The following is a 25,672-nucleotide window of genomic DNA, read 5'->3' as shown; positions in this document are numbered from 1 at the left end:
TGAGACAACGTCCTGAAGGCTTTAGGTGACCATCATGATTCACAGTGGACAACATAACAAGCTGAAACTTTACACCACTGAATTAGTTGATTGGATGCAATCCAAAACAATAGACAAAAGCAGTGTCTATGCGCATTTGAACTGTGTCATCAAATTGGTGTTAAGTGGAAATCAGCCCCTCTTTCATCTACAGGTGCTCCAAAACCCACACTGTTTGCCCTGGTTACAGAAAGAGGTTTCACATTTGACACGTCAATGTACACTCATTTAATAGTCTACCTATTTGATGCATAGCTTTCTTTCTACCGTAGCTCTATCTGTCCATGAGATTTTCACTGAGGTTGCAGAATTAGTCAGTATCAACCATACCAATGCTTGTGTGACCAATGTTGGCACCCCCCCCCCAAAAGCTGGAAGGTTGGTTTACTTTAGAATGATGTATGTTGCTTTAAGATCCACCCCCAGCCTCTCTTTTCACAGTTTAGTATTTATTTGGACCGTAGGACTAGCGAGAATGGAAAGACCGCTAGCTTGAAGACAACGTGTTAATATACATAGGGTTTTACGGGTGTCACTGAAAATGCAACAGTGTTCTGCATTCCCATGCAAGATTTCAGTGAGGGGCTGTGGGCACAAAGTCATCCCCTGTGGCCTGCCTTGAAACAGACCTCAAAGAGGTGACGACAACCTTTTAGACCCTGATGGCTTGATGGCTTGCAGTTGTTGTGAAGTTTTTGTTTTTTACATGACAGATGTTTGTTCTTCACCCATATGAATAAACATATTTCAATTATGCAAATACAAAGACACTTTCTTTCTCTCTTATCTCTATTCTCTCACACACACACACACACTTGTGCACACACACCCTAACCTTAGACCCTAAACCAAACCCCTAACCCTAATTCTAACCCTAACACCTGAACCTAAAATAAACGTTTTCCTTGTGGGGACAGGCAAAATGTATAGTCCTTGTTTTACTATTCTTGTGGAAAAAACACTAACACAGAGGCTCTCTCTAACTTTTTACTTTATGAATCTTCTACTGTATGTCTATGCAGCACCTGTGTCATCATTGGCAGGATAAGCCAATTAGAGACACATTTAATGAATCTCTGTTCAAATGTATTTTTACACCAGCGCTTGGAATCATTTGACATTTGCGCTAATTCAAACCTTAATTATGTCATTCAATTTGGGGGAAAACATTTAGCTGCCTTTTGCTAAACATTTAGCAGCCATTTGTTTGGCCCAGCTGCAGTAGTTACATCAGGAGAGAAAATGACTGTGCTTGTACTACAGGCACCTTAATGAGAGGTAGGCTACTTGAAACACACTCAAGTCTTAATTTCCTTATCTAAAAGCCAATACAAGCAGGACGCTAACAACTGGATCAGAATCTGACTTCCCCCATGGAACCAAGGTTATAGAGAAAGAATGAACATGTTCTACTTGGTTCTCCCAGAAATTGTACCCCTGGGTGCAAATGACACTTCTCTCCATCAGCGTGAGAGGGCAGGACAGGGCAGCTTCATGACTCATACATCTTTTTATTTTATTTTAAATGTAACCTTTATTTAACTAGGCAAGTCAATTAAGAACAAATTCTTACTTACAATGACAGCCTACCGGGTTAACTGCCTTGTTCAGAGGCAGAACGACAGATTTTTACCTTGTCAGCTAGGGGATTCGATCCAGCAACCTTTCAGTTATTGGCCCAACACTCTAACCACTAGACTACCTGCTGCCCCAGGCTGGCATATATGACTATTTCTCTCTCACACCCTTTCTCACTTAGACACACACGTGCACACATGCACACTCCTACACACTCTTGCAGGGTACAGGAATCACGATGTGGAACTTAGAGAAGGGGAAGACTATGGTCAAGTTGGGAGTTTCTCAGACAATAATCTTTCCATTTACTAATTCTATTGAGTCAAGCAGTTTCCATAGAATGTCAACACGTGTCATCCGCCGGCTCATTTGGAGTGTTAGGCCGCGTCCTAAATGGCAACCTATTCCCTTGATAGTGCACTCATATTGACTAGTGCCTTTGTCAAAAGTAGAGCACTATGAAAAGAATAGGGTGACATTTGAAAAGCAGACATAGAGGATGTCTTGGGTTGACATTCACTCTGCACTAGCAGTAACAGAGGACTTTAGACAAACTAGAAATAAACGAAACTTTTGTTTTCATAATGCACATTGCTAAGCAGAGAAATGACACACAATTTGGAGTGTCCCAGTACTGAACGCAGCATTGGCAACAGTTTTAAAACAAGTACAAAAAAAAAACTGTCTTGGCGTCAGCTTGTTTATGTGAAAACTTGAATTAAAATAATATCTGAACAATGTCATGCACTTCAACAATACTGAGACTTATATTGAAGCATATTTACACGCAGACTGGCAAGCTGTCCTGCAATACACAACTGCCCAAGCAATACATTCTACAGTATAGGCATCCGACCGTAAGTTACTTCAGAGGCCACTCTTAAGTGAGGGCCGCATTCTAACTTGAAATCCATGTGCTTACCTTAGGCTGGCATTAAAAGCAAAAGATGCGAGTCTGACATAAGGCTAGGTTGAGGATGAAGATACAAGGCTAGAGCTACATTTAAGGTTACAGTTCAAGTTAGGTTGAAATTAAGGTAAGAGCTAGAGCTACAGTGGATGTAAAATTGGACATGTTTGAATACAAAAATCCTCACCACTGGCAAAGCCTCACAGTTCAATTAACCCAGAGTGTCATGTAATTCCAACGGGATTCTGGGTAGAACAGTCCCAGTGGTGCCCTCAGTTCAAGTGAACATGAGCCTGTATACTATACAGTATTCACACCCACACCACTGACTTTTTACACATTTTGTTGTGTTAAAACGTGGGATTAAAAAGGATGTCATTTTTTGTCAACCATCTACACAAAATCCTCTAATGTCAAAGTGAAAGAACACTTCAACATTTGGAGAAAAAAAAGAACAAAAAACACTGTCTTGATAAGAGAAGTATTCAAACCCCTGAGTCAATACATGTTTGAATCACCTTTGCTAGCGATTACGGCTGTGAGCCTTTCTGACAGAACATTCAGGTAGCCTAAGGCGTCTAGCTGAACGAGTGTGCTCGTATTCTCCTTTAAAAGACCTTCGCTGGAAATAACAGGAAAAAGCGTCAATTACTATACGCTTCCTCAAAATAGTCTGAATTAATCTAAAATAACTCAAGAAATCTGTATGTTTTCGCCGAGGAGATCTTAGTTGCGCAATTCATCTAACTAAGATGCTTGGTGCAGTATTGCTCAATGAAAACATCTGCATGAAAACGAGTCGTCTATCGTTGAATGACAAAGACTTTATTGAAGAATCCCTTCTGTTGACCAATCACCGACGATGGGGCGTAGACTTCGACTCCGAACTTCGGCTTGCCTCTAGAAAGAAATGTGTGCCCAAACAGCCGAAAAAAACTCAAAGTTCAAAACATCACAAAATGTCGTCATAATATCTGTACAAACTCTTCCGAACTATTTTGTCGGGGAAGCATGTGGACGCCTTAAGAGATCATCTAAATGCTACAGGTCAGGGTGGGCTGAGTCTGACATTAAAGGGTTAATGTTGTTGGATTTTGCACAACGAGAACGGCAAAGGTAGAAGGTAACAGGAGCTGGAGAGGGAGTTGGTATACATCTTGTAGAATTCCAAGGCAGAGTTTCCTAGATGGCTGGGGACACAACTGATGGGTCGCGACCAGTTCCTCTTGGTTAAGGGCTTAAGACTGGGTTGACTTTGCTCATCTAGTGGGTCACAAAGGAATTCAAAGGTTCCACAGGAGAATGCAGGTGGCTATCTTTTCTCTGAGCCTCTCTCACCTCAGAGTGTGGTTCCCCTAGCCCAGTAAAGGAGGTTCTCAAGGGATGTAGTGGACCACCAGAGACATGGTGCGCCGTTCGCTCCGCAGGCCACACAGGGGGGCATTGCTGGGGCTCCTGTAGCTCTCGGTGTGTGGGGAGCAAAGAGAGGGCTGTTTTTGGGCCAGGGAGGGGCATGAAAGGGGTTTACCGGGGGTAGCGTTCTGCTGCTCTGCTGGGTGTTAAAGCCGTACACAGACTGGGGCTCCCCTCTGCATCTCACAAAGGCCACGAAGCATCTGTAAAACTGACACACACACACACACAAGTCACTTTGAGTATGAATCTCACTCTCACACACTGAGGCGATAGCATTTGACACAACAGTAAGATGGCATCGGACAGATATGGCAGCTCTGCTTCTAGCTCCTAAGCAACTGTGTTAGTTCTTACATTATTACCCTAGAATTTTTGTTGGGTGTTTTTACATACAGCCAGAAATAACTTTTGGATATCAGAGCGGCGGTATCTCACCAGCATTACGACCAGGAATACCACTTTCCCGAATTGGATCCTTTGTTTGTACCCCCCAAGGCAATTTAACTTATTCCAGAGGCTGCTCCAAAACACCGCCAGCGGAGAAGAGGTATTCGGAGTGGACTTCTAGTCAGACTCCAGAGGCGTGCACACCATCCACCTCTTCAGAGTATATTACTAATATTCAGTCTCTGGATAATAAAAGTAGACAAGCTCAGGGTGAGGATCTCCTTCCAGAGAGACATCGGGGATTGTAACATACGCCGCTTCACAGAAACATGGCTCTCTCGGGATATACTGTCCCCTTCCATTCAGCCATCTGGGTTCTTAGTACATCGCATCAGACGGGAATACAAAATAAAAAACTCTCCCGGGAAGAAGAAAGGCAGGGGTGTATGTTTCATGATTAACCCTCCCTTCTGCAAATCTGATCACGACTCCATTTTGCTCCTCCCATCCAATAGGCAGAAACTCAAACTGGAAGTACCCATGCTAAGGTCTATTCAACGCTGGTTCGACCAATCGCAATCCATGCTTCAAGATTTTTTTGATCACGCGGGCTGGGATATGTTCAAAACTGAAAGCACAAACCACCACATTTAATCATGGCAAGGTGACTGGGAATATGGCTGAATACAAACAGTGTAAGTATTCCCTCTGTAAGTCAATCAAACAGGCAAAACGTCAGTACAGAGACAGTGGAGTCGCAATTCAACAGCTCAGACACGGGACGTATGTGGCAGGGTCTACAGACAATCACGGGCTACAAAGGGTACACCTGCCACGTTGCTGACACCGACGTCTTGCTTCCGGACAAGCTAAAAACCTTTGCCCACTTTGAGGATAACACAGGGCCACCGACGTGGCCGTCTCCCAAGGACTGTGGGTTCTCCTTCTCCGTGGCTGAAGTGAGTAAGACATTTAAGCGTGTTAACCCTCGGAAGGCTGCCGGCCCATACGGCATCCCTAGCCGAGTCCTCAGAGCATGAGCAGACCAGCTGGCTGGAGTGTTTACGGACATATTCAATCTCTCCCTATCCCATTGTTCCTGTACCCAAGAAAGCAAAGGTAACTGAACTAAATGACTAGTGCCCCGAGGCACTCACTTCTGTCATCATGAAGTGCTTTGAGAGGCTAGTTAAGGTTTATATCACTCTATATATCACCTCTCACTCAATGTCAACAAAACAAAGGAGCTGATCATGGACTTCGGGGAAATAGCAGAGGGAGCACGCCCCTATCCACATCGAAAGAACAGCAGTAGAGAAGGTGGAAACACTGACCATCTGAAATGGTCTACTCACACACAGTGTGGTGAAGAAGGCGCAACAGCTTGGCCCCCAAAAACCCTCAAACTTTTACAGATGTGCAATTGAGAGCATCCTGTTGGGCTGTATCACCGCCTGTTAGGGCAATTGCACCGCTCGCAACTGCAGGGTGGTGCAATCTGCCAAACGCATCCCCGGGGGCAAACTACCTGCCCTCCAAGACACCTACAGTACCCAATGTCACAGGAAGGCCAAAAATATCATCAAGGACATCAACCACCCAAGCCATGGCCTGTTCACCCCGCTATCATCCAGAAGGTGAGGTCAGTACAGTTGCATCAAAGCTGGGACCGAGAGACTGAAAAACAGCTTCTATCTTAAGGTCATTAAATAGCTATCACTAGCCAGCTTCCACCCCATTACGCAAGCCTGCACCTTAGAGGCTGCTGCCCTATATACACAGACTTGGAATCACTGGCCACTTTAATAATGGAACACTAGTCACTAATAATGTTTAAATAATATTTACATACTGATTTTACTCATCTCATATGTATATATACTGTATTCTATTCTACTGCAGTCAATGCCACTCCAACATTGCTCAATCTAGTATTTATACATTTCTTAATTCCATTCTTTTACATTTAGATTTGTGTGTATTTTTGTGAATTATTTTTAGATACTACTGCACTGTTAGATACTACTACACTGTTGGAGATAGGAACACAAGCATTTCGCTACACCCGCAATAACAACTGCAAAATATGTGTATTTGGCCAATAAAATTTGATTTGATCAAACTCATCCAAAGAAAGCTACCTGGTCTCAGAGCATTTCATATTCTGTATGTAAATCAGAGACACTCCATTTAGTATGATAGGTTTCGTGTGTTCATTTGTGGATGTCCATCATCCATTTCGTATGTTATGAATTACAATTCGTATTATATGTTAATAATTTGCTAAATGTGCAGTGTTACGAATTTAAAAAACATTATGAATTCCAATTTGTTGTGGATAACATTAGCTAGGTGGCTAACGTTAGCTAGACTAGGGGTTTGGGGTAAGGTTAGGTTAAGGTTAGAGTTAGCTAACATGCTAAGTACTTGCAAAGTAGCTAAAACATAGTAAGTAGCTAAAATGATCAAGTTCTCTGTGATGAGATTCGAACAGTAACCTGTTCCAGTAACCGAGAGAGCAAGGGTCTTTAAATTAAAGATCCAGGCAGCCTCTCGTTTAACAATAAATTGTCGAGGTCACCCCCTCTCCTAGGGTCTCAACGTAGACTTTGATCTGAAGCCATTCTTGTGATTTTGCTGTTGTAAATGTGTGTAGGCTTATGCAGCAAAATGGTATCTATGATAGTATGCTATCCATTCATGTTTTTGGTATGTTATTTTTATATCTGACAATCAACCAATGATATCAGGCCACACCCGGCCATGATTACAAACACCTGTGTGTGTTCTTTGACACTATATAAACTAGTCACCCGCAGTGTTTGCCATTATACCCTGATGAGGACAGCTTGTCTGACGAAACATTGGTAATTAGGTTATTAAATTATTGCATCTGAGTGTGCGGCTCTCCTTTATTTTGTCAAGTGTTCTACTCCGCTAGCCAGCACCTCGCCTAAATAGGTGTGCGTTTCTTTCGCCTCTATATTACTCACATGCCAGGCTGTCATAAGGCTGTCTAAGCTGCATATACGTTTCTCCCCACCGCTGTAAAGGCTACACGACAGGTGAACAACACCATTGTCCCTCTGGTCTGTCCTTTAGCGCCCCCTCTCACCTGGTTGTTGAACAGCACATAGATGACAGGGTTGATTACGGTGCTGCTCTTGGCCAGGACGGCGGGCACCACGGTGGCCACGGGGGTGACCAGGCCTGACCGGCCGAAGGTGGCCGCCAGGGCCATGACGCCGTAGGGCATCCAGCAGGACACCATGGACAGCACCATGAGCAGGATGTGCTGCTCTCGCCTCTGGGCCGACAGCAGGTTGATTTTAGCCACCTGGGAACAGGAGGGGAGAAGAAAATGGTCTGGCAAAGCTTTGCATTGATTATACTGTTGTATTATCTTTGCTATTACCAATGTGTAGCACCCCACTGTTGTATTATCTTTGCTATTACCAATGTGTAGCACCCCACTGTTGTATTATCTTTGCTATTACCAATGTGTAGCACCCCACTGTTGTATTATCTTTGCTATTACCAATGTGTAGCACCCCACTGTTGTATTATCTTTGTTATTACCAATGTGTAGCACCCCACTGTTGTATTATCTTTGTTATTACCAATGTGTAGCACCCCACTGTTGTATTATCTTTGTTATTACCAATGTGTAGCACCCCACTGTTGTATTATCTTTGCTATTACCAATGTGTAGCACCCCACTGTTGTATTATCTTTGCTATTACCAATGTGTAGCACCCCACTGTTGTATTATCTTTGTTATTACCAATGTGTAGCACCCCACTGTTGTATTATCTTTGCTATTACCAATGTGTAGCACCCCACTTGTAATGCTGTAGTGGTGGTCATGTATGTTAAGGGTCCAAAAACAGTGGATTTTATGTAATGTATGACAGAGCCAAATGATCAGCTGTGTTGCAGTCCATTTTTTACTTATCTGAAAATAAGGTTTTTCTGTGTCATGTCTTTGTGTCAAAATAGCTTGGTTCTGGCATGAGAACCAACAGTATCTTTGCGTAAGCATTGTGGTGTACTGTGGTGCTGTGTGTTTTCCACCTCCCCAGAGTTGATTTCATGCTCCCTCAAGTGCGTCGTTCTTTAATGTCCACTCTGATGCCTGTCGCAGCACCCCGACCAATGAGCATGGCCGACTGAGGATATCAGCCAATCAGAAGGAATAACAGGATGTCAGCTCCTGTGTCTCTTGTCAGCTCCACAAACCTCTTACATGCTAAACAGCGGAGGCTCCTCGGAGGAGGAAGGGGAGGACCATTTCCGTCAGTAAATTTCATGATTTAAAAAATGTAAATCGTGAAAAAAATATATACTAAATATATTCACGCCACCAAATCATTTATTAAAACACACTGTGTTGCAATGAAGGTCTACAGTAGGGTTTACTATTTTACCAGTATTTTACATGTGTTCCCTCCTAAGAATAAATAACTTTTTTCCCAGGTAACCCGGTATTTCCCACGAAAACCGGACTTGTCATTCAAAAGCATTATAAAGCATATAAATAGGCCTATGTCTGGATTTGATTAGAGCTTTGATCGAAAATTGACACCTGATGCTACCTGAGCCTGATGAGTCATACATCAATGGAGCGGCAGGAAGCCTAGTGGTTAGAGGGTTGGGCCAGTATCCGAAAGGGGTAGGCTGTCATTGTAAACAAGAATTTGTTCTTAACTGACTTGCCTAGTTAAATAAAGATTAAATACCTTTAATGAGCCCAAAAAAATCCCAAATGACAGTGCTGTTATCCGATACATATACAGTACCAGTCAAAAGTTTGGACACACCTACTCATTCAAGAGTTTTTCTTTATTTGACTATTTTCTACATCAAAACTATGAAATAACACATATTGAATCATGTAGTAACCAAAGAAAAGTGTTAAACAAATGAAAATATTCTTCTTATTGCTGTCTTTTAGTAGTTTTTTTGTTGTTGCAGAAACTCGACTATGTATGCCTGATTCACTCATTCTCCTCTGAATAGTTGATGTTGAGATGTGTCTGTTACTTGAACTCTGTGAACCATTTATTTGGACTGCAATTTCTGAGGTTGGTAACTCTGCAGCTGAGGTAACTCTGGGTCTTCCTTTTCTGTGGCGGTCCTCATGAGAGCCAGTTTCATCATAGCGCTTGATGGTTTTTGAAACTGCACTTGAAGAAACATTCAAAGTTCTTGAAATTTTCCACATTGACTGACCGTCATGTCTTAAAGTAATGATGGACTGTCATATCTCTTTGCTTATTTGAGCTGTTCTTGCCATAATATGGACTTGGGCTTTTACCAAATAGGGCTTCTTCTGTATAACCCCCTCCCCCTTCCCTACCTTGTCATAACACAACTGATTGGCTCAAATGCATTAAGGAAAGAAATTCCACAAATTAACTTTTAACAAGGCACTACTGTTAATTGAAATGCATTCCAGGAGACAACCCCATGAAGCTGGTTGAGAGATTGCCAAGAGTGTGCAAAGCTGTCATCAAGGCGTGGCTACTTTGAAGAATCTCAAATATAAAATAGATTTTGATTTGTTTAACACTTTTGTTACTACATGATGCCATATGTGTTATTTCATAGTTGACATCTTCACTATTATTCTACAATGTAGAAAATAGTAAAAATAAAGAAAAACCCTTGAATAAGTCGGTGTGTCCAAACTTTTGACTGTGTCGTAATGTGAATATCGTTAAATGTGAAGACTCTTATTTTATCAAATCAATTCTATTTGTAATTATTACATAGTGATTGGTTACTAACACAATGCATTGATAAGTCCCTAGTGGACTAAACCGGTATGACGGCTTGGTAGACAATGGAAAGGGGTGGGGACAGATAAAAAGCGGGAAAGACAAAATGGATTCACTACAAACAGTTTATAATTATATTAATTGAAATGCTAATCCATTGCACATGAACAGCCGCTCATTCGAAAATAATTGCAATGTATATATTTACCCCCGTATGCCGTTGTTGTCTTCTCTTTTGGAATCGCCGGTCCGTCTGTCGGAGAGTCAGTTCATCAGAAAGTCTCTGGCTAACTTCCCCAGATGTTACAATGTCTTTCGTAGTTGTTGCTTTCTCAGCGGCTCTGGATAGTTTCTGTTGAAATGGATACATCAGGCGTACAGATGGTCGTTGCATGGAATAGATGTTTCCGCGGTTGTCTGTATTCTCGTACTAGATTTACATAATTTCCAGCTGCAGACTAGTAATTCTACGTCTTGGATTTGCTTTTATTCTGTAGTGATTGATAGTCTCAGAGTTTAACCATTTCCATCCGTGTAGCCAACACTACACGCTGTCTGGTCTCCTTGGCCTATAGAGTTATAGTTCTTAACCATTTCAACATGTAGCGTTAGCTCCATATTTTCTGGTCTAATGTACATTTTGTCAGGAGTGGGTTTTATACACGTCTGAGAAAAAAGGGGGGTCCATGACGCCAAATATGCTCACGTGGGAGTGGCGACTGATTTGGTCAACTTTATATGAAAACCCATATTTTCTCATTTAGAAGGTTAACATCACATTACATCTTTTCACAAATAGTTTAATCGCATACGTTTCACAATATTTAGATGTAAACCCCATAATTAAGAAGTGTACACAACCAAAGATACAGTAATGAGTGTTTCCTGTCCTTCATGAGATCACCAAATGAAACACACTCGACATGACTGTCCCTTAAGTGTCCACGGACCATTCCCACATTCACAAAAATAGAAATATTGTTTTATTCTCCCATTTTAGGGATTAGGAGTTTTGGCAAGAGAAGCTCTGTCTCCATAGACTCTCTCCCGCAACACTGCATGGCAGTTTCTTCCAAGTATTTATGACCGTTGTAAAACCTGATGTGGGAGAGAGAGAGAAAGAGAGAGGGGGGAGCCACGATATACACCCAAAGAGGGGGGAGCCACGATATACACCCAAAAAGGGCCACGTCGTGACAGTCCCCCTCTGGTGGGTTCAATCTTGTGATTATCCTGCATGTTGTAAACCAACATAAAAAATTAACGACCACGTGAGGTCCTGGTTGTGGATCATCGTTGCAGTCCCCCTCTGGTGGTTGATCTTGGTAGGCTCTCTGAAAGAGGAGCAGTCCACCACAAGGATGGGCAGTGGATGTCCAGTTGGTCATTGCCGTTGTGGTCCATCTTTGGTGGTCGACCTGGGTAGGATTTTTGCAAATGGAACGGGCCGCCACAAGGATGGGCAGCGGATGTCCGGATTGGGATCGCCATTCCGTACCCATCGTCTGGTCATCCAGACAGGAAGATCTGGGCAGTAACTTAGGCAGATGTTCACAACGCACACACTCAAAATATATAATTACATTTCTTCCCATTGAGCGGCATTGTGGCACTAACTGATGGTTGTATGGGGACTTTGTTTAAGGCTCTATCACTTCCTAAGTGTCAAAGGAATTGAAAGGAAAAGGAATGAAAGCATAAACAAATGATATACAAAATCTAATGATCAAACCATCTAATTGGACTGTATTCTACATAGGTTCATTTTGCTGACCATTAACGTATCATGGATTGTCTAATGTCATATCTAGGGTGTTCCTAATTTGTGGTGTTGTTTAGGGCGCTATCCAAAGTTGATAACTACATGATAAGTCTACAGCGGCAAGGCACCAGATTCGGGTAGTCTACAGGGATGACCTATGGGCCTCTGGAGAAACTGGTGAGTACTGCAGCTGTAGAGTTAAAGGCCTCAAAGTAAATTTTCAACTTTACTAAGGCTGGTATTTTGCTCAGACGCTTAAGTGATCCAAGTATAAATCCTTATTACATGTGCCGTTGTACGTGTGTGTTTGTGCTTACACAAGCGCACATACCAAGTAACCAAGTATCCAGGTAGGCTGTGAAGCTTCAAAGTTAACTACCCACACTGAAAGGAGGGAAAGGGCTACCTAAGTATGATTCCCAATCAGAGACAACGATAGACAGCTGTCCCTGATTGAGAACCATACCTGGCCAAAACATTGAAACATAGAAAACAAAACATAGAATGCCCACCCCACATCACACCCTGACCTAACCAAATAGAGAACTAAAACGGCTCTCTAAGGTCAGGGCATGACAGTACCCCCCCCTTCCCCCAAAGGTGCGGACTCTGATCGCAAAACCTGAACCTATAGGGGAGGGTCTGGGTGGGCATCTATCCGCGGTGGCGGCTCTGGTGCGGGACGTAGACCCCGCTCTACCTCTGACTCACCCCACTTTGGTGGCGCCTCTGGTGCGGGGACCCGAACTGGGCACCCTCGTCGCAGGGCCCGGACTGGGCACCTTCGTTGGGGGCCCCAGACTGGAGGCCGTCGCTGGAGGCTCCGGACTGGAGGCCGTCGCTGGGGGCTTCGTGCCATGACTCCTCACTGGAGGCTTCGTGCCATGGATCATCATTGGAGGCTTCTTGCCATGGATCATCACTGGGCTGGAGAGACACACAGGAGTCCTGGCTCTGGGAGCAGGCACAGGACTCACCAGGCTGGGAAGACATAAAGGAGTCCTGGCTCTGGGAGCAGGCACAGGACTCACCAGGCTGGGAAGACATAAAGGAGTCCTGGCTCTGGGAGCAGGCACAGGACTCACCAGGCTGGGAAGACATAAAGGAGTCCTGGCTCTGGGAGCAGGCACAGGACTCACCAGGCTGGGAAGACATACAGGAGTCCTGGCTCTGGGAGCAGGCACAGGACTCACCAGGCTGGGAAGACATACAGGAGGCATACAGAAGCAAACCTGGCAAAAACATAGAAAACAAAACATAGAATGCCCACCCCACATCCCACCCTGACCTAACCAAATAGAGAAATAAAACGTCTCTCTAAGGTCAGGGCGTGACAAGAATGTGTCTGATGTCATCAGATAATTTCCAGGTCAATGCCTGGAGGTCAGTAAGAATTGATGTCAACCTCAAGACATATGTTAAGGGGACCTGTAGTAGTTTTACGACACGTCAATGTGTCTTACACCATTGTAGTGCTGATGGGTCTGAAGGAGTCTATTTCATAGCTACAGTTGAAGTCGGAAGTTTACATACACCTTAGTCGAATACATTTAAACTCAGTTTATCATTCTTGACATTTAATCCTCGTAAAAATTCCCTGTCTTAGGTCAGTTAGGATCACCACTTTATTTTAAGAATGTGAAATGTAAGCATAATAGTAGAGAGAATGATTTATTCAGCTTTTATTTCTTTCATCACATTCCCAGTGGGTCAGAAGTTTACATACACTCAATTAGTATTTGGTAGCATTGCCTTTAAATTGTTTAACTTGGGTCAAATGTTCCGGGTAGCCTTCCACAAGCTTCCCACAATACGTTGGGTGAATTTTGGCCCATTCCTCAAGACAGATGATGAGTCAGGTTTGTATAGGCCTCCTTGCTCGCACAAGCTTTTTCAGTTCTGTCCAGAAATGTTCTATTAGGATGTGGTCAGGGTATTGTGAGGACCACTCCAATACCTTGACTTTTCTGTCCTTAAGCTTGGGGTCATTGTCCATTTGGAAGACCCATTTGCGACCAAGCTTTAACTTCCTGACTGATGTCTTGAGATGTTTCTACAATATAACCACATCAATTTCCTATCTCATGATGCCATCTATTTTGTGAAGTGCACCAGTCCCTCCTGCAACAAAGCACCCCCAAAACATAATGCTGCCACCCCCGTGCTTCACAGTTGAGATGGTGTTCTTCGGCTTGCAGGCCTCCCCCTTTTTCCTCCAAACATAACGATGGTCATTATGGCCAAACAGTTATATTTTTGTTTCATCAGACCAGAGCACATTTCTCCAAAAAGTACGATCTTTGTCCCCATGTGCAGTTGCAAACCATAGTCTGGCTTTTTTATGGCGGCTTTGGAGCAGTTGCTTCTTCCTTGCCGAGTGGCCTTTCAGGTTATGTCGATATAGGACTCATTTTACTGTGGATATAGATACTTTTGCACCTGTTTCCTCCAGCATCTTCACAAGGTCCTTGCTGTTGTTCTGGAATTGATTTGCACTTTTCGCACCAAAGTACGTTTATCTCTAGGAGACAGAATGCGTCTCCTTCCTGAGCGGTATGACGGCTGCATGGCCCCATGGTGTTTATACTTGCATACTATTATTTGTACAGATGAACGTGGTACCTTCAGGCATTTGGAAATTGCTCCCAAGGATGACCCAGACTTGTGGAGGTCTACAATTTCTTCTGAGGTCTTGGCTGAGTTCTTTTGATTTTCCCACGATGTCAAGCAAAGAAGCACTGAGTTTGAAGGTAGGCCTTGAAATACATCCACAGGTACACCTCCAATTGATTCAAATGATGTCAATTAGCTTTTAAAGCCAAGACATAATATTATGGAAATTCCCAAGCTGTTTAAAAGGCATAGTCAACTTAGTGTACATGTATGTAAACTTCTGACCCACTGGAATTGTGATACAAGTGAAATAATCTGTCTGTATACAATTGTTGGAAAAATGACTTGTGTCATGCACAAAGTAGCTGTCCTTACCGACTTGCCAAAACTATAGTTTGTTAACAAGAAATTTGAGGAGTGGTTGAAAAACGAGTTTGAATGACTCATGTGTATGTAAACTTCCGACTTCAACTGTATGTCATCCACGGAGGAGTTACCCTCAAGATGGAAGAAAGCACTGAACCAGTCATACGCAGTGTGATCATGGTTCATGACTTCTAATAACTGTCCTCCTGAATGAAGGGTTCTATTTATTCGTGGCATGTGTGTTGAGCATCAGAAGAGTGTTCTGGAGATTCCCTTACGTGTTGCAATCTGAGTGAAAGGAGTAGCGCACAGCGTTGTATGAGATCTTCAGTTTCTTGGCAATTTCTCGCATGGAATAGCCTTCATTTCTCAGAACAAGAATAGACTGACGAGTTTCAGAAGAAACTTTGTTTCTGGCCATTTTAACTCTGTAATCGTGCCCACAAATGCTGATGCTCCAGATACTCAACTAGTCTAAAGAAGGCCAGTTTTATTGCTTCTTTAAATCAGGACAACAGTTTTCAGCTCTGCTAACATAATTGCCAAAGTGTTTTCTAATGATCAATGAGCCTTTTAAAATGATAAACTTGGATTAGCTAACACAACGTGCCATTGGAACACAGGAGTGATGGTTTCTGATAATGGGCCTCTGGACGCCTATTTAGATATTCTATAAAAAAACTGCAGTTTCCAGCTACAATAGTCATTTACAAAATTAATAATGTCTACACTGTATTTCTGATCCATTTGATGTTATTTTAAATGTGATTTTCTTTTAAAAAGAAAGACATTTCTAAGTGACCCCAAACTTTTGAACGGTAGTGTATATTCGACAATTTAACTTATTAAATTGAATGAGACGATTACATCCAATCTATTAAGATTGTCTGGATTATCATAACTGTAACCAGTAGTTCAAATGTTAAGGTACATTCACCACTAGGGTCACTTATCCCCAAGGCCGAAGCCACATGGGATTCCCGCGAAGGCGGGACTTCCTTCAGTAATGGGAAGTACTGAATGAGCTTTGCAAAAGCAAATTTGACTGATTAATCAATGTTAATGATAAATCAAACCTGTGTAGGCTATTTGGGAATTCAACTTTAATTAACCTGAGAGCGTTGCTGTATCAAGGTTAATGTGGAAAATTGTCTCATTTGCAGAAACCAATCAATTTGGAAATTATTTAAAATGTCAATTTGAAAAAGGTAAGTCTGGCAATTTGACTTATTAGTTCAATTGAAAGAGACAACTATACCCCATCTGTTGAGATTGGCTGGATAACATTAGTAATCACTTGATATAAACGTGATACAGACTGGGTGTCACAAATGATGATTTAAAAAATAACAAATTCCTGACGATTCTTCACCCCCAGGGGTCACTGAACGCAGAACGCTGAAATCAAATGGAAGTACAAAGGGCGGGACTTTAGTCTATGTTAAGACGGAGGAATTTCAACGTGACACAGGAAAAACGAAATGGTTACTTTGCCTTTGTTAGCTGTAGCATCTCGTGCAAGCTAATCCTACTTTGTACACTTTCAAGCATAACATAAACCATTCCCATCTTGAAAGGGATTCTAACTGGAACGCGTGGTAAACAAAGAAATACACGGAGTCTACTCACGCTACTGAGACGTGAGTCAAGCTAATACCTCCTCAAATTTCAAATCGGCTGCCTCTGTGTCCTCGCTCGAGAAATGCACTGATTGCACTGAGTGCACTGATTTAAAGCAATGATATTCGAGTGATAAGCTGTTTTAGAACTCTGCAGCTGTAATTAAAAAAAAAACGACTTTCCAATAAAAAAACAAGGTGATCCCGAAAGCCAGATGGAGATGGGTTAATTAGAGGTGCATTCGGTCTTTATATTACTGTGGCATAAACTATGCTGCAGCAAATGCAGGCCTACCTGTCACAAAAAAAATGTTATCATGATGATATGATTGGTCTACATGCATTGTGAACTGCACTACATACTGAGATGGATGGCCTGTCCCCACCGTGAGCATTGATGTTTCATCATGCAGAGGGCCATAGAGTAGCCAGATTTAGATTTGCATATAGTTTAACAATTCCATTTCACACCATGCTGTTCATATACATACTTCATTATAATTGACTGGTTTCTTGCAGTTATTTATCCTGGGAAAGGGGAATGGTTTGGTCGGTAATGGTTTGGTCGGTTCCCGCCAAACTCTAGTCCAGTAGCTTCAGCATCATTCTGTAGGGTAACCATGGTTCCCAGCCATTCAACTCTAGTCTACAGACTTCAATTCAGCATCATTCTGTTCCAGGGTAGCACCATGAGCTCTTGCAGCATGAACCATGGAGGACAGAGAATGAATCTAGCTTCTAGCTCCTGCACTGCTAAAATGGGAGTAGTTTACAAAGAGAGAAAGACAATTGACTTCAATATTTCTTCAAAAACGAAAGTGAAGCGAGAGAGCAATATTTCATTGTATATTTTCTTTCACTTTCACTTAGCTAGTGTCAAATGCAGTTTAGCCTACTCAAACAGACAGGGATGCTATGTTAGCTAGCTGCCTATCTAACACTGGAACTCTAAGGTAAGCTTTTGGTTTTATTAATTTATTGCCACCGAGGCCCTCCGGTGTAACTGCTAAACTGATTGCTGCTGACTACACTGTACTGAGTGATTGTAGCGGGTTTACTAACGTGTTAGTTCTAGTAGCTATGTTGACTATGACATGACAACAATGTAGGCTGTGTGTAGCGGTCATGATATGAAGGTTTAGCTTGGAAAGGTAGATAGAGGCGAGAAGGAATTATATGTACAATGAGCTGTTTGAATGGGGCTGCTATGAAAGTGAACTGTTTGCGTGTGATCATTGGGATATTCATTGCATAGATTCTGTTGAAATCCTTTTCTTAAACGGAAGCAAATGGAATGAAACGGGGATACCTGAATTTGTCCAATAGAAACTTGTTTGCAACTGTTGGACTAATGATTACACCATAAATCAGCTAGATGCAGGCAAGAGTGTGCAAGGTGGTATTGAAGGTGTCACTGTCTGTTACCTTGATTACTGAAAACTCTCTCAACCTGTGCACCTACATTGTAAACCTTCGTTCATAGGCTAGGTTGTAGCAACCTCATGATGGGCACAGGGAAAATGTGAGTATCATGTAGTAGCCTAAACCTATCAATATTACATTCAGCTGGATGAATGGAATATGAATGACAGTCATCCAATATGCTGTAATAGAAATAAGGCCATGTTCATAAAAAAAGTAATCATCCTCCCTCATCTTAAACGGCAACGACCACCACTGATGCTCAATTAGACACAGCCTTGTTGCCGGCCGAGTAGACCATAACCTCTGTTACATACGCAATCTTCTTAAACATGTAATAGGAATTCTATTGCTGCCAAGCCATCACAAAGGGTATTTCCGGTGTATTGCCTGGATTTCTCTATTCCAGACCCACAAAGGAAGCAGGCACTTCTATCTCGGAGGCTCAGACTCAGATCTTTTCAGGAAATTGATAAAAAAGGTACATTTGTGACACCTGGAGATTTGGCCATGCATTGGAGTAACACATTAGGATGCCGTCGTATCGACATTTATTCTGAGGCACAGTTATGGCATGATAAATCTCACAGTGATGTGAGACCATGGGAGAGGCTTTTATGACCAACAGTGTGCCTGGAATTAAGATGGCAGTGAGGCCCAACCATAAAATACCACCCTGGATCCATACTGATTATCTTCATATGAATGTCATTTCTCTGTGTGATGTGTCACTGCATGGTGAATTGTAATTCACCTCTCAGATGACGGTACTACTCCACAAGCTGGCGCTTGGTTTCTAAGAAAAGCCTGGGGGGGCTTCAGAAGGAAGGCGACTGGTGGATCAGCGAAGCGGAAATTCACAAGTAATCAGGTCTGCAGCGCTGGTCCCCTCAGCTGAACAGGCTTCAACAAACACAGAGAAAATGAGACACTTACATAACTGGATTGTCACCAATAGTAACGGGCCTATTCCACAGCCCAAAAATGGCTCCTAGTTGATTCATTCATGGAGTAGCGCTGGCGGGTAGCATAAGGCGAGGGCATTCTGAGCAGGGCAGGCAGCCACCAATTGGAACCCATTAATTACAAATTGGTTGTGTGAGCCAGATGCCCAGGGTTTATAAAAGCCCCTCAAAGGCAAGAATGATTCACAAAAACCTAAGGAGGGTTGAACACAACCAGGTCCAGATTCCCCGAGAGCCTGCCTCCAATACTCCCCAGAGAGCCTGCCTCCAATACTCCCCAGAGAGCCTGCCTCCATGACTCCCCAGAGAGCCTGCCTCCAATACTCCCCAGAGAGCCTGCCTCCAATACTCCCCAGAGAGCCTGCCTCCAATACTCCCCAGAGAGCCTGCCTCCATTACTCCCCAGAGAGCCTGCCTCCAATACTCCCCAGAGAGCCTGCCTCCAATACTCCCCAGAGAGCCTGCCTCCAATACTCCCCAGAGAGCCTGCCTCCAATACTCCCCAGAGAGCCTGCCCATGAGCCAATATCTAGCTGCTTCTCCTAATAGACATGAACTATTTTCCTCCATGCTACGTGTTACCATAGATCTTTATAGCATGGTCACAGCAGTGGTAAAAAATACATTGAGGAAATGATCTAGATTGTGTCTCCGTATGTGTTTTTGAAACATCTTGTTTGTACTGTGTAGTGCTATCTGGTTTTGGCCTCCAGTCATTAAATGAAGGAAATACTTCCGGATAAATGTAATAATATCTCCCAATCATCCAGCCAGACAGATATATCCAGACAGCCGTTCTATTCCAATTACACTGTTTGTCAAAGGGATAATGGGTCCAGAAGCACAAAGGCTGAGTAGGGTCCATAACTGTGTATAATGGTGAATCATGGTCTGGCTTGAACCATTATGCGGGCAGCCACAGTACAGTCTGTCAACATCAAAAACAAAGCTATGTTGGTATGCATTCTACAATTACCCGTATGAACTACCAATATAATTGGTATAAAATGTTTTTCAGTTACCCAACAGTAGCTTGATTTTGACCAGGATATACTACATGACCTGCTTGTCGAACATCTCATTCCAAAATCATGGCCATTAATATGGAGTTGGTCCACCCTTTGTTACTACAACAGCCTCCACTCTTCTGGGAAGGCTTTCCAATCGATGTTGGAACATTGCTGCGAGGACTTGCTTCTATTCAGCCACAAGATCAATAGTAAGGTTGGGCACTGATGTTGGGGGATTAGGCCTGGCTCGAAGTCAGCGTTCCAATTCATCCCAAGGATTGTCATTGGTATTGAGGTCAGGTCAAGTTCTTCCACACAGATCTCGACAAACCATCAGTATGGACTTCGCTTTGTGCACGGGGGCAAACTGTTGCCACAAAGTTGGAAGCACAGAATTGTCTAGAATGTCATTGTATGCTGTAGCGTTAAGATTTCCCTTCATTGGCGCTAAGGGGCCTAGCCCGATCCATGAAAAATAGTCCAATGGCGGCAAGCTTTACACCACTCCAGCCAACACTTGGCATTGAGCATGGTGATCTTAGGCTTGTGTGCGGCTGCTCGGCCATGGAAACCCATGATGTTGCTTCCAGAGGACGTTTGGAACTCGGTAATGAGTGTTGCAACCGAGGACAGACAATATTTCCTCACCGTACGCTTCAGCACCCGGCGGCCCCGTTTTGTGAGCTTGTGTGGCCTACCACTTTGCAGCTGAGCCGTTTCTGCTCCTAGACGTTTCCACTTCACTATAACATCACTTACAGTTGACCGGGATAGCTCTAGCAGGGCAGAAATTTGACGAACTGACTTGTTGGAAAGGTAGCATCCTATGACGGTGCCGCATTGAAGGTCACTGAGCACTTCAGTAAGACCATTCTATCGCCAATGTTTGCCTATAGAAATTGCATGGCTCTCTGCTCAATTTTATACATCCGTCAGCAACCGATGTGGTTGAAATAGCCAAATCCACTCATTTGAAGGGGTGTCCGCATACTTTTGTATATATAGTGTATATTTCAATGCAGACTCTGTCTCGGCATGTCAAAATCTTTCATGTCATGTAAAGCACAGATCTGACAGGTAGAGTTACTATGTAACCAGCTGCAGCGTACACACTTCATTAGCACCAGAATGCACACTTCATCATAATCTCATGATCTTCATCATGAGTCTCAATAAGGCAACAGACAACATGTAGCCAACCACCAATGAGTGACAGCACCACTCTAGGGTTGGAGTCCATTTAGGAAGAAGAACATGAGAATTTGAAATTCAGTTAATGAATGAATGGAAACATTTTCAATTCATACACTTCAATTCACTTCCGGTATTGACTGCTTTCAAAATGGACCTTCCCCCACCTGAGTCCCACTCACTAGAGGTCGACCGATTATGATTTTTCAACGCCGATTATTGGAGGACCAGGTAAAGAGTGGAGAACAGGAGGGCTTCTTAAAGAAATACGTACAGGTATGTGAGAGCCGGAATTCTTACTGGTTGGTAGGTGATCAAATACTTATGTCATGCAATAAAATGCTAATTAATTACTTAAAAGTGATTTTCTGGATTCTCTCACAGTTGAAATGTACCTATGATAAAAATTACAGACCTTTACATGCTTTGTAAGAAGGAAAACCTGCAAAATCGGCAGTGTATCAAATACTTGTTCTCCCCACTGTATATATAAAAATGGTTCGATTACAGCAGTACTGAATAAACACTTTTATTTGACCTAATATAATACATAAATCAAATCAATTTAGTCTCAAATAAATAATGAAACATGTTCAATTTGGTTTAAATAATGCAAAAACACAGTGTTGGAGAAGAAAGTAAAAGTGCAATATGTGTCATGTAAAAAACTCAACATTTAAGTTCCTTGCTCAGAACATGAGAACATATGAAAGCTGGGTGTTCCTTTTAACATGAGTCTTCAATATTCCCAGTTAATAAGTTTTAGGTTGTAGTTATTATAGGACTATTTCTCTCTATGTATTTCATATACCTTTAACTATTGGATGTTCTTATAGGCACTATAGTATTGCCAGCCTAATCTCGGGAGTTGAGATTCATAAAATCATAAACAGCGCTGTTCTTCAAGCATTGCAAAGAGCTGCTGGCAAACGCAGGAAAGTGCTGTTTGAATGAATGCTTACGAGCCTGCTGCTGCCTACCACTGCTCAATCAGACTGCTCTATCAAATCATAGACTTAATTATAATATAATAAACACACAGAAATATGAGCCTTAGGTCATTAATATGGTCAAATCTGGAAACTATAATTCCGAAAACAAAACGTTTATTCTTTCAGTGAAATACAGAACCGTTCCGTATTTTATTGAACGGGTGGCCTCCCTAAGTCTAAATATTGCTGTTACATTTCCCAATTTTCAATGTTATGTCATAATTATGTAAAAATCTGGCAAAGTAATTATGATAGTTGTTAGGAAAAATGGTCTTCACACAGTTCGCAAGGAGCCAAACTGCTGCATACACCCTGACTCTGCTTGCACTGAACGCAAGAGAAGTGACAATTTCCCTAGTTAATATTGCCTGCTAACATGAATTTCTTTTAACTAAAAATGCAGGTTTAAAAAAAAATATACTTGTGTATTGATTTTAAGAAAGGCATTAATGTTTATGGTTAGGTACATTGGTGCAACGATTGTGCTTTTTTCGCAAATGCGCTTTTGTTAAATCATCACCCGTTTGGCGAAGTTGAAGTAGCCTGTGATTCGATGATAAATGAACAGGCACCGCATCGATTATATGCAATGCAGGACAAGCTAGTTAAACTAGTAATATCATCAACCATGTGTAGTTAGCTAGTGATTATGTTAATATTATTTTTTACAATATAAGTTTAATGCTAGCTAGCAATTTACCTTGGCTCCTTGCTGCACTCGCATAACAGGTGGTCAAGCCTGCCACACAGTCTCCTCGTGGATTGCAATGTAATCGGCCATAATCGGCATCCAAAAATGCCGATTACCGATTGTTATGAAAACTAGAAATCGTCCCTAATTAAAATCGGCCATGCCGATTAAAAAGGTCAACCTCTACCACTCACCCCCCTGATGGAAACCAGTATCCCGCCGTAGGAGTAGACCATGATCATGAGGGGCAACAGCAGGCAGAAGATGAACAGGCAGACCACGTAGGAGACACTGGCCGGAGAGCGCTGGGTCCACTGGATAGAGCAGGAGGTCCCGGCCCCCTCCGGGCCATAGCTGCTCCAGCCCATGAAGGGGGGCATGGTCCATAGCAGGGAATAGAGCCAGGAGCCCCACACACACAGACAGGCCTTCCTGAAGTCAGACACGTCAGCCTGGGTGGAGCGCTGCACCGTGGCGTAGCGCTCATAGGACAGAGACACGATCCCTGAGAGAGAGAGAGACAGAGACACGATCCCTGAGAGATATATATATATATATATATATATATATATATATATATATATATATATATATATATATATGCAGGGGAGGTTATCAGGGTGTCATGGGGCATCTGGTGTTGTTATAACAGATGACAGTTATCACCGTTTTTTTTCACCAGTTTGAGAATTCAGATGCTAAGGAGAATGGGAGGTCACATAACAATCATTAGCTCTGTTTTGCCCTATTTTGGTAACATTTAGCTAAATGTTAAAAGTAATATTTTGTAAACCCAAGAGAGAGCTGGCATGCCATGCCACACAGGACAGTAAGAAAATGTATGGTGCAGTATTATATTCCTACATGAAGTCAGACCACTGCAAGTTGGCTTTTAGTGCTGACGTGCTATACATCTCTATACTGTGTGTGTGTGTGTGTGTGTACGCGAATGTCTGCCTGTCTTTCTGCCTGTCTGTAAGTGTGCGATTGGGACGTGTGTGTGTGTTTGTCTAAAGCTGAGGGAAAAATAGGTTTATGTCTTTATCATGCTAGTCTGTCTCAGAGTACTAGCCTGACATTCTAGGAAGTGTGACTTGTTATTGAATTGACAGTGTGTCCTCTCAGGAGGTGAGAACTTGCTAAAGGTTTTCCTCCTGTGCAACAACTGAAAGGCAACGAAAGAAAAAGTTTGCCCAACTTAATTTAGTCTTCCTAAGTGCTCAGAGTACTTTGAGACTTTGTTAGTTGTGACTGGATGCCATCCTTGATTAGTGGTTGCTGGCTGTTATGAAGAATGACAGCATATAGAGCCGTCAGGAAGCAGACAGAGTAAAATATGGCATCCATTAGAGAAATTGTTCAGGGCCGGCGTGATGTGCCCACTCCTCCCCTCCAGGAGTGTTTACAGGTTTGGTTGAGCTTTCTGTGGAGCCGGGGTTTGCATGTGTGTGCGCTTATGTGGTGGGGGGGGGGGCAGGCATGCGTGTGTGTCACTGCCCTCCTGTGTGGTTTCAAAGGGAGCGGAACAGGGAAGCCGTATCGCTCCCATCGGGATAATCACTGAGCTTTAAAAGATATCCAACAGCCAAATGTCACAGCATTGGACCAATAAACTGCTTTGACAATTTATGTATTTGCCAAGCTCATTAAAAAGAATAGCCATTTTCTTGTACACTTTAATCAGAAACATGAATGACACCAACATGTTTTTATTTAACCTTTATTTAACATAATGAATTGCATTTGTCAAACACCCACAGATTATAATTCAATCAATTTTGGTTATCCAATTTTGGATCCAGAGACATGCAAGGAGAGATGACAGGTGAGAAGTGTACATGTATAAGATCAGCTACAATTTGTATGGGTGGCTGATCTAAAAGGGGTAGGCGGTTGTACTCTGTGTTGAATGGGCGGTCTCATTATGGGGTTATACATTAGAATAGTCTACATGCTTTACATTTTCAAGGTCCTATGCAAAGTCACTACATTTACTATGTCAAGCTTCCCAGTCAAGTGTATATTGCAACTTATTCACACACCGAAACGAATCAATTTTGGTATAAAGGTTGAATGCAAATGTCTCTTGCTCTTGCTAAAGCTTTATGCAACCGTTTTTCATTAATGTTCGACTGTTCTCATATTCAAATGTAGGTTAATGAAAATGTTACAAGCACAGGGAGGAATAAAATACCATTCATTTATTAATTAGATTGGATATACAGTCATAAATTGATGATGAATTGTGCTCTGAGACTTTTCATAATGAGCCTGGAGGACTAATTTAAGAATTGATCGAGCAGTAATGATCTGATGGATTTGCATGCCCTTTTGCCAGTAAAGTTGCTTAGGCTAAGAAACTACTATATGCAAAATATTTGTTCTTTGTGTCACATGGAGGTTAGCCTAAAGTGTAGGCTACATGGCTTTCGCTGCCTGTTGAAATATTTGAGAAACTCACTGAAAAGCGAATTGGCAAAGCCTTACCACTTGCAACCATGGTGTCCAATGAGCCATCTCCCCTGTAGACTTGCCGCAAAACTGAATGGAATTCCACACATACACACGAGGATGTCGCTCACGCTGATGTTCAGAAGGATGAGGTTTATGGGCGTCCAAAGCGACCGAAACTTTGTGAAGATAAGCAGGACAAGAAGGTTGTTGAAGAATCCCAGGACCAAAATGAGCCCAAGGCATACTGCCACCACCGTGTGGCCTTGCCTGCTCAGGTCGAGGGTGTCCTGGGGAACCAAGGTGTCCCGAACACTGACATTGGTGCTTAGGTTGGAAGCAGAGCTTTCGGTGCTGCTGAAATTCAGAGCTCTTAAGTGGACAACCATCAGCACCCTCCAGCGCACGCGGGGGTGACTTACAACAAGAGGAGTGAACGCTCTCTCACTCATTCAAACTCGTTCACAGTGCAGAACACAT

The 25,672-nt window shown here is 42.6% G+C and overlaps 1 pseudogene; it reads right to left on the bottom strand.

The window, feature by feature from the left end:
• Positions 1-3,272: 3,272 nt before the first annotated feature.
• On the bottom strand, positions 3,273-25,672 carry LOC112220521 (annotated as a pseudogene).

Source organism: Oncorhynchus tshawytscha, linkage group LG21 (genome assembly GCF_018296145.1).
Source record: "Oncorhynchus tshawytscha isolate Ot180627B linkage group LG21, Otsh_v2.0, whole genome shotgun sequence".
Classification (NCBI taxonomy): domain Eukaryota; kingdom Metazoa; phylum Chordata; class Actinopteri; order Salmoniformes; family Salmonidae; genus Oncorhynchus; species Oncorhynchus tshawytscha.
This window is presented reverse-complemented; position numbering and strand designations above follow the sequence as displayed.